Source organism: Ursus maritimus, unplaced genomic scaffold, assembly GCF_017311325.1.
Source record: "Ursus maritimus isolate PB19 unplaced genomic scaffold, ASM1731132v1 scaffold_19, whole genome shotgun sequence".
In the NCBI taxonomy this organism is placed as follows: Eukaryota; Metazoa; Chordata; class Mammalia; order Carnivora; family Ursidae; genus Ursus; species Ursus maritimus.
In genome coordinates, this window is record NW_024424341.1 from 40,759,268 (window position 1) to 40,770,280 (window position 11,013).

At 43.8% G+C, this 11,013-nt stretch overlaps 1 long non-coding RNA gene across 2 annotated transcripts in view; it reads right to left on the bottom strand.

Moving 5' to 3' along the window:
- The window catches only part of LOC121103456, a 29,493-nt gene extending 19,314 nt beyond the window's left edge, over positions 1 to 10,179 (bottom strand). For both annotated transcript variants that reach the window (XR_005835679.1, XR_005835678.1), the window contains exon 1: positions 9,891 to 10,179. This is a non-coding gene — a long non-coding RNA (uncharacterized LOC121103456). The remainder of the gene's footprint in view (positions 1 to 9,890) is intronic.
- Positions 10,180 to 11,013: the final 834 nt, after the last annotated feature.

The following is an 11,013-nucleotide window of genomic DNA, read 5'->3' on the forward strand; positions in this document are numbered from 1 at the left end:
AATCTATCCAAAAAATCCAATAGGAAACAAATAAAAAAGATGTAGATATGAGATCAAATTTTACCTACTTGTCATAAAAACCATCTATGAAAAGCCCACAGCCAATATCATTCTCAATGGGGAAAAGCTAAGAGCCTTTCCCTTAAGACCAGGGACACGACAAGGATGCCCACTCTCGCCACTATTGTTCAACATAGTACGAGAAGTCCTTGCAACAGCAATCAGACAACAACAACAACAACAAAAAATAAAATGTATTCAAATTGGCAAAGAAGAACTCAAACTCTCTCTTCACAGATGACATGATACGTTATGTGGAAAACCCAAAAGACTCCACCCCCAAATTATTAGAACTCATACAGCAATTCAGTAATGTGGCAGGATTCAAAAATCAATGTACAGAAATCAGTTGCATTTCTATACACAAACAAGGAGACTGAAGAAAGAGAAATCAGGGAATCGATTCCATTTACAATAGCACCAAAAATCATATGATATCTCGGAATTAACCAGAGGGGTAAAGGATCTATATTCTAGAAACTACAGATCGCTCCTGAAAGACATTGAAGAAGATACAAAAAGATGGAAAAACATTCCATGCTCATGGATCAGAAGAATAAGCATAGTTAAGATGTCTATGCTACCCAGAGTAATTTGTACTTTCAACACCAACTCGATTAAAATACCAATGCCATTTCTCAAAGTGCTGGAATAAGCGATCCTAAAATTCATGTGGAACCAGAAAAGACCCTGAATCGCCAAGGAAATGTTGAAAAAGAAAAACAAAGCTGGGAGCATCAAAATGCGGATTTCAAGCTGTACTACAAAGCTGTGATCACAAAGACAGCATGGTACTGGCACAAAAACAGACACATAGACCAATGGAACAGAATAGAGAACCCAGAAATGGACCCTCAACTTTATGGTCAACTAATTTTTAAAAAAATTGTTATTATGTTATGTTAGTCACCATACACTACATCATTAGTTTTTGATGTAGGGTTCCATGATTCATTGTTTGCGTATAACACCCAGTGCTCCATGCAATACATGCTCTCCTTACTACCCATCACTGGGCTAGCCCATCCCCCACCCCCCCATCCCTCTGAAGCCCTCAGTTTGTTTCCCAGAGTCCATAGTCTCTTGTGGTTCATTCCCCCTTCTGTCAACTAATCTTTGACAAAGCAGAAAAAAATCCAATGGAAAAAAGACAGTCTCTTCAATAAATGGTGCTGGGAAAATCAGACAGCAATACACAGAAGAATGAATCTTGACCACTCTCTCACACCATACACAAAGATAAACTCCAAACGGATGAAAGACCTCAATGTGAGACAGGAATCCATCAAAATCCTAGAGGACAGCATGGGCAGCAACCGTTACGACATCGGCCACAGCAACTCTTTCATGACACATCTCCAAAGGCAAGGGAAACAAAAGCAAAAGTGAACTTTTGGGACTTCATCAAGATAAAAAGCTTCTGCACAGCCAAGGAAACAGTCAACAAAACAAAGAGGCAACCCACGGAATGGGAGAAGATATTTGCAAATGACTCTACAGATAAAGGGCTGGTATCCAAGATCTACAAAGAACTTCTCAAACTCAACACCCAAAAAACAAACAAATAATCAATTCAAAGAATGGGCAGAAGATATGAACAGACACTTTTCCAATGAAGACATATGAATGGCTAACAGACACATGAAAAAATTTTCAAAATCATTAGCCACCAGGGAAATTCAAATCAAAACCACATTGAGATACCACCTTGCTCCAGTTAGAATGGCAAAAAATAACAAGGCAGGAAACAACAAATGTTGGAGAGGATGTGGAGAAAGGGGTCCCTCTTACACTGCTGTGGGAATGCAAGTTGGTGCAGCCACTTTGGAAAACAGTGTGGAGGTCCCTCAAAAAGTTAAAAATAGAGCTACCCTATGATCCAGCAATTGCACTCCTGGGTATTTACCCCAAGGATATCGATATAGCGAAAAGAAGGGCCATATGCACCCTAATGTTCATAGCAGCATTATCCACAATAGCCAAACTGTGGAAGGAGCTGAGATGCCCTTCAACAAACGAATGGATAAAGAAGATTTGGTCCATATATACAATGGAATATTCCTCAGCCATCAGAAAGGATGATTACCCACCATTTGCATCGATATAGATGAGACTGGACGGGATTACGCTAAGTGAAATAAGTCAAGCAGAGAAAGACAATTATCATATGGTTTCACTTATATGTGGAACATAAGGAATAGCAGGGAGGACATTAGGAGAAGGAAGGGAAAGATGAAGAGGGGGAAACAGAGGGGGTGATGAACCATGGGAGACTATGGACTCCAGGAAACAAACTGAGGGCTTCAGAGGAGAGGGGTTGGGGGATGGGATAGGCCGGTGATGGGTAGTAAGGAGGGCACGTATTGCATGGAGCACTGGGTGTTATACGCAAGTAATGAATCATGGAACATTGCATCAAAAACTAGGGATGTACTGTATGGTGACTAACAATATAATAAAAATTTTTTATAAAATAAAGAGTTTAGTTCTAGTTGTCATGTGTTGAAATCTAGTGAGTTCTAAAAAAATAAAAGCTAGTCTTCAATCATATATTGAGCTACTCATGCTGTTTTGTTTTCTGACTATTCCTGCCAATCTCCACCTTTTTGTAGTTTTATCCCTTACGCTTGCTACGTATCTCCATCTTCTGCCATAGCTCAACCATCTGAAATATTCTGTTTTTCTAGCAACTGCTCCAGAATGGAGAAAAAGATCTGATATAATTGGAACAAATGAGAAAAACACAAGACAAAGTCACTGTCTGCCATCTTGAAAGACTGGAAAACATAGGTAACAAACCTCCTTTTCTGGGCTTTCTTCCTTGTGTTCTCAGTAACATCACATCTGACATGACACCTGGCACAGTCGCTTACTGTTAAAGTAATTAGAAGTTCCTTGCTCTTATCGAGTCAGTTGCTATGGCCCAGGTGAGTCTGGAACTTCCACACTTAACTGAAAACCGTAAGGTTCAGAGTGCTGTGACCTCATTCCCCCGACCGTGAAGTGCAAGTTGAAAAGCTCTACAGAGAATTGGGCCAACGCCGCGGTGCAACAGTTGTCCACCCAGAATCACACCCAGCTGTGTCTGGCCCCAAATACATGCCGTCAGCTACTAGGCTGTGCTGTGCTTTCCCTTCAGGTGTGTTCTGACCACGTACTCAAGTCAGAGATGCGTGATGGCTTGTCTAAACTGACTTGCACCCGTGACTCAAGAGAACAATCTGGACGGAGCAAAGCATCACACGGTATTTGCATCCCACCAGTATTCAGCAGGTTCTTAAATAAGGTCACTTTTTCAGTTTCTTGCTGCTAAGGAGGAGGGAGGCGATTTCCTCACGTGCACCAGCTTGCAGCTTCCATCTCGTCAGACTGTAAGAGGAATTCATGCAAAGTGAGGGTGCCCGGGTTTTCAAGCCCCCCCCCTTTGGGTAAAACTAGCCCCAACCAAGTCAGAACAACTACTTCAAACAGGCAATAAATGGATCCCCTGCTTCTACTCTTGCCCTCCACCCGTTCTCAAAGTTCACATTTGGGTACATTTGAAGATTCGAGAAGGGTTGTGAGTGGATCCACCCTCCACAGCACCCAGTACTGTGAGTCAGAGATCTGAGTCAGGCCTCAAGCAACCCCCCTGATCAAGACCACTGAGCTTGCCATCGCCTTTACAATGACTTCCGGTTCCCCCTACAGCCTATGGTGTCCTCCATGATCTGGCTCTTGACCACCAACTTTGTCTAACTCCCCACTCATGGCTCCCTCTACGCCACCCTCCCTGCTCTCCTCATTCTTCCTCAACTCCTCCAAGCACATTCCTGCTGTAGCACCTCTGCTCTTGCCCCCATCTCTGCTTAACGTGTTTTTCCAGATATCCGCATGGTTATCTACCTCACTTCATTCAGCCTGGCTCTTACAGGGCACTTCTCCAATGAGGACTTCGCTGACCGTTGTACATTCAACCAACAACTATTGTCTACCGTACTCCAGGCGCTGTGCTAGGTTCCTAGGATACAGCAAAACCCAAAAGAAACAGGATGGATTCCAGTGGGTAGAAATAAATGGCCAAGGAACACGGCAGGGATGTCCACTCCCACCACTGTTGTTCAACATCATATTAGAAGTCCTAGCTTCTGCAATCAGACAACAAAAATAAATAAAAGATGTGCGAATCAACAAACAAGTCAAACTCTCACTCTTTGCAGATGACATGATACTTTATGGGGAAGACCCTAAAGACTCACCCCAAAACTGCTGGAACTCATACAGCAATTCAGCAACGTGGCAGGATATGAAATCAATGCACAGAAATCAGTTGCATTTCTATACACCAACAATGAGATGGAAGAAAGAGAAATTAAGGAGTCGATCTCATTTACAATTGCACCCAAACCATAAGATACCTAGGAATAGACCTAAACAAAGAGGTAAAGGATCTGTACTCTAAAAACTACAGAACACTTATGAAAGAAATGGAGGAAGATACAAAGAAATAGAAAAACATCCCACGCTCAGGGGTTGGAAGAATAAATATTGTTAAAATGTCTGTGCTGCCCAGAGCAATCAACACATTCAATGAAATCCCTATCAAAATACCATCGACATTTTTCACAGAGTTGGAACAAACAATCCTAAAATTGGTATGGAACCAGAAAAGACCCCGAATAGCCAGAGGAATGTTGAAAAAGAAAACCAAGCTGGTGGCAACACAATTCCGGACTTCAAGCTCTATTACAAAGCTGTCATCATCAAGACAGTATGGCACTGGCCCAAAAAGAGACACATAGATCAATGGAACAGAATAGACAAGTCAGAAATGGACCTTCAACTCTATAGTCAACTAATCTTCGACAAAGCAGGAAAATCCCATGGAAAAAGGACAGTCTCGTCAACAAATGGTGTTGGGAAAATTGAACAGCCACATTTAGAAGAATGGAACTGGACCATTTTCTCACACCATACACAAAGATAAACTCAAAATGGATGAAAGACCTAAATGTGAGACAGGAATCCATCAAAATCCTAGAGGAGAACACAGGCAGCAACCTCTGTGACCTTGGCCACAGCAACTTCCTGCTAGACACATCTCCAAAGGCAAGGGAAACAGGCAAAAATGAACTACTGGGATTTCATCAAGATAAGAACTTCTGCACAGCAAGGGAAACAGTCAACAAAACTAAAAGGCAGCCTACGGACTGGGAGAGGATCTTTACAAATGACATTACAGATAAAGGGCTGGTATCCAAGATCTATAAAGAATTTCTCAGATTCAACGCCCTCAAAAAATAATCCAGTCAAGAAACAGGCAGAAGACATGAACCGACATTTCTCCAAAGACAACCTAACAAATGGCCAACAGACACATGAAAAAATGCTCCACATCACTTGGCGTCAGGGAAATACAAATCGAAATCACAATGAGATACCACCTCACAGCCGTCAGAATGGCTAATTAACAAGTCAGGAAACAACAGATGTTGGCGAGCATGTGGAGAAAGGGGATCCCTCTTACATTGTTGGTGGGAGTGCAAGCTGGTGCAGCCACTCTGGAAAACAGTGTGGAGATTCCTTAAGAAGCTAAAAATAGGGCTATTCTATGAGCCAGCAATTACACTCTTAGGTATTTACCCCAAAGATTCAGATGTAGTGAAGGGGCACCTGCACCCCAATGTTCACAGCAGCAATGTCCACAGTAGCCCAACTGTGGGGAGAGTGGAGATGTCCCTCGATGGGTGAATGGATAAAGACGTGGTTTACGTATACAGTAGAGTATTACTCCGCCACCGGAAAGGATGAATACTTACCATCTGCATCCACATGGATGGAAATGGAGGGTATTATGCGGAGCCAAATAAATCATTTTTAGACAATTATGTGGTTTCACTCACATGTGGAATGTAAGAAACACTGCAGAGGATGATAGGGAAAGGGAGGGAGAATTGAATGGGAAAAAAATCAGAGAGGGAGACAAACCATGAGAGACTCTGGGAACCCAACAGGTTGCTGGAGGGGCCGTGGGTGGGGAGCTGGGATAACTGCGTGATGGGCATTGGGGAGGGCACATGACGTGATGAGCACTGGGTGTTACATGCAGCTGATGATTACTGAGCTCTACATCTGAAACTAATCATGTTCTAGGTGCTGGCTAATTTAAATTAAAAAAACAATGACCAAACGTGTAACGTTTCTAGCAGATGGTCAGTCCTATACAAACACTAAAAAAAAAAAAAAAAAAAAAAATCAATTGACCATAAGAACAAACAAATATGTAAATATTGAAATTTTTTTAAAAAGTCAATCGGGGTGAACTAGAGAGAAAGGGGAGGAGACATTCTAGCTGTACATGGAGTGGTCGGGGGAGAAGTACCAATAAGGTGGCGTTCAGCAGCCGTTTGAGCGATGGCGCACTCAACCTCCAGGGGAAGAGAAGTTGTGGTACCGGAATTAACTGAAAGGCTCTGAGGCAGGAGTAGGCCTGGTGGTTCGAAGTCCCGCAACAAGTGCAGTAGGTAAACAGGAGAGGAGTGGAAGACAGGGGACAGGGTTAACCAGGGCCACCCATGGTGAAAAGACGCATTTTGTTTTGAATGAGACTGGACGCCATTGAAGGTTGGGGGTCAGATGGCAGAAGAGTGGCACGATGGGACTTAAATTGAAAACTGAAGTTGCCCTTCTACTCTCTCTTCCACGTAGCAGGCAAAGGTGGGGACAGGGAGAACCTGTAGGAGGGTACTGGAAGAGTTCAGAGGAGCGATGCTAGGGACTTGGTCTTCCATGCAGAGCAGCAAAGGGAGCAGGACGTGGCCAGACGGATGCATCATGATTGCAGCCCTAAATACCGTGTCCACACCAAGACACATTGGATTTGCAATGCCTATACCAAAATAGAGACATCGAGAAGTTGGTTTGGTAGGGGTCTCAGAGCAGGAGGCATGTGTGCTTGTAAACCCACATCTGGGAGTCTTCAGCCTACAAACCTACTTAATGCCACGGAACGGATGAGAACCCACACAATGAGTGGACAGAGAATAAGTTTAGGAGGACTTTGAAACATTCTAATGTATATAAATCCATATTTTAAAAGATTTTATTTATTAGAGAGAGAAAGAGAGAGACAGAGAGAAAGCACAAGCAGAGGGAGTGACAGGCAGAGCATGAAGCAAACTCCCCACTGAGCAGGGAGCCCGATGCAGGACTCGATTCCAGAACCCTGGGATCATGACCTGAGCTGAAGGCAGACGCTTAACCAACTGAGCCACCCAGGCGTCCATAAATCAACATTTTTAATTGTAGATCTTATATGGCCAAAAAATCAAGCGTCTACGATGAAAATTTAGTACCACTCTCTGACAAATCAAAAAAAGGGGGGGGAGGGGCCTGGGTGGTTCAGTCAGTTAAGCGTCTGCCTTTGGCTCAGGTCCATGATCCCAGGGTCCTGGGATTGAGTCCCTCATCGAGCTCCCTGCCCAGTAGGGAGTCTGCTTCTTGCTCTTCTGTCACTCCCCCTGCTTGTGCTCTGACAAAAATCTTAAAGAAAATTTAGTACCAGAGTAGAGATGTTCATTTAAAAGAAAGATTTTATTTATTTGTCAGAGAGAAAGAGAGAGAGAGAGAGAGAAAGCCCAAGCATGGGAAGTGGCCGGCAGAAGCAGAGGGAGAAGCAGACTCCCCGCTGAGCAGGGAGCTCGATGAGGGGCTCAATCCCAGGACCCTGGGATCATGACCTGAGCTGAAGAATCTAGACGCTTAACCAACTGAGCCACCCAGGCACCCCAGAGTAGAGATGTTCTATAAATGTAAAATACATTCTGGATTCTGAAGACTTAGTACCCTTCAAAAAGAAGGTAAAATATCATTAAAGTTTTTACCATTATTTTTCATTGAAGCATAGTTGATATACAGTGAGTGTTATGTTTCAGGCGTACGACATAGTGATTCAACAAGTCTATGGATTATGCTGTGCTTACTACAAGTATAGCTGCCATCTGTTACCAGACAATGCTATTCCAAGATCACGGGCCATATACTCTTTCATCCCTGTGACTCATTCATTCCATAACTGGGAGCCTGTCTCTCCCACTCCCCTTCACCCCCTTCTGCTCATCTTGCCACCCACCTCCCCTCTCTGGAAACCACACCAGTCTGTTCTCTGCAATTATGGGTCTGTTTCTGTTTTTTGATACCAATTATGTATTGATATAATTTGATATGTTAAGATATACTACCGAAATTAATTTTGCCCGTTTTTTTAACCTTTTTAATGTGGCATCTCAAAGATTTAAAATTACCTTGTAGCTCTATTAGGCAGGCTCTAAGGTTAGATCCGGATGGTCTATGCCCAAGAATGGGCAGGGATGAAATGATTAGAGAAATAGGGGTCAAACATGAGAAGCCAAGTTCTAGAAAAGATCATCCACATAGGAATTGAAGTCATTCAAAATGACAGGGACAGTGTTGGGAGAAGATATTTGCTAATGACTCTACAGATAAAAGACTGGTATCCAAGATCTATAAGGAACTTATCAAATTCAACACCCAAAAAACAAATAATCAAATCAAAAAATGGGCAGAAGATATGAACAGACACTTTTCCAATGAAGACATACGAATGGCTAACAGACACATGAAAAATGTTCAACATCATTAGCCATCAGGGAAATTCAAATCAAAGCCACAATGAGCTACCACCTTACACCAGTTAGAATGGCAAAAATTAAGAAAACAGGAAACAACAAATGTTGGAGAGGATGTGGAGAAAGGGGATCCCTCCTACACTGTCGGTGGGAATGCAAACTGGTGCAGCCGCTCTGGAAAACAGTGTGAAGGTTCCTCAGAAAGTTAACAATAGATCCAGCAATTGCACTGCTGGGTATTTACCCCAAAGAACACAAAACTACAGATTCAAAGGGGGATCATGTACCCCCATGTTTATAGCAGCATTATCTGCAATAGCCAAACTATGGAAAGAGCCCAAATGGCCACAGACTGATGAATGGATGGAGAGGACGGGGTGTAGATACACAATGGAATACTACTCAGCTATAAGAAAGAATGAAATCTTGCCATTTCCCGGAATGTGGTTGGAGCTAAAGCGTATAATACTAGGTGAAATAAGCCAGTCAGAGAAAGACAATTATCGTATGATCTCACTCCCACGTGGAATTTAAGAAACAAAACAAATGAGCCAAGGCGCAAAAAAGAGAGAGGCAAAGCAAGAAACAGACTTTTAATGATAGAGAACTGCTGGTTACCAGAGAGGAGGGGGTGGAGGGACGGATGAAACAGGTGATGGGGACTAAGGAGGGCACCTGTCAGGAGGAGCACAGGGTGTGCTACGCAAGTATTAAATGACTATATCACACACCTGAAACTAATTACACTGTATGTTAACTGGAATTAAAAACTTTAAATTCCATTACCAACTTACAGTACATCATTAGTTTCTGGTGTCTTGTTAGATAAATTATCAGTCGCATATAATACCCAGTGCTCATCATAAAATATAATTTTTTAAAAAGAAATTCCCTTAACAGAAACCACTTAAACCACATTAGCAAAACTAAATCCACCTTATTTCAAGAACATAAGTGAAACTTCGGTTCTTTCTTAGACGTCTCTGCACAGACGGTGACTGCACGCGCGGTGAGCACCGAGTGTCACAACTGTTCAGTATCGCACACCTGACACTAATACAACAGTGCGTGTTAATTACGTATCAAGAAAAAAATGCAAGTTAAGAAATTCAGCCGTCTTCCTAAAAATGTGTGAGGTGATCACTCTGAAACCACCCCGTTGTCCACACCCCCCTGTAGTCACCAACCGGTGTGAAGATAAACCCCGTCTTAGTTGTCACTTTCCAGGCCATCCTGGGAGGTCACGCGCCGAGCGTCACAGCAGCTCGCACACCATTCTGAAATGCACGATAAGCTCTCACGAAAAACCGTTGTACTGATCTGGTGCTTTTAGTTTTGCTGTTTCCGAGGGGGTTTTGGTTTTTGTTCTTACAGTGCCAAAGCCCAGAAACACCCGCACTTGTTAAACAAGAAACACTGGAAGGTGCACGCAGGAACCCACGCCTTCTCACGGTTCCCCCGCACGACCGACACGCAGCCCAAGCCGAGGGCCAGCGCCTTCTCACCCCGCCCAGCGTCCCCGGGAGGGGAGGGGCCGCGCTCACCCTGAACACCGGAATCTAACCGCGCATGCGCCGACGGGACCGCGTCCGCGGCAAGGCCACAAGCACGAGTTTCCGCTTCAGAAAGACGGCGTGAAAAAATTAAGAAAACCGGAGCATTTCAGTAACAACGTCAACAACAGGATTTTAAAATCGAAAGAAGCGAATTGGCAAGAACGGTGACTCACCAGCCCTGACACCAAGTCTGCAAGCCTCCTGGACCCCTTCCCCAAGCAAACAAACCCGGAAGCGGGAAGGGAAAGTCCCGCCCACCAGGGAGGGGCCAGCTGTCGCTCCCTTTCATTGACCGAGGTAGGCTCTGGATGCCCGGGTTCCCTACCGAAGGGAAACGCTGCTCACCTGGGCTTGGGGGCCTCAGCTGTTTTTCTCCACGTAGACTTTCCTTCTCGGCTCTGCTGGTTACAAGCCGGTCCAGACCCAACTTGGGGTGTCGGAGCTCTTGGGGTATCTGGCCGAGAACCCCAAAAAACAATTGATTGGGGCAGTGCCAGAGGAAAAGAACTTCTCCTCCTGAGGCAAGGGAAATAAAAACACAATTAAACCACTGGGGCGACATCAAAAGAAAAAGGTTTTGCGCAGCAGGACACCATCAACAACAAAAAAAGACAACCTACTGAATGGAAGACGATATTTGCAAATGATATAGCTAGTAAGAGGTTAATATCCAAAATATATAAAAACCTTACACAACTCAACACCAAAACACCCCCAAATGATCTGACTAAATGGGCAGAAGACAGGAACAGACATTTGTCCAAGGAAGA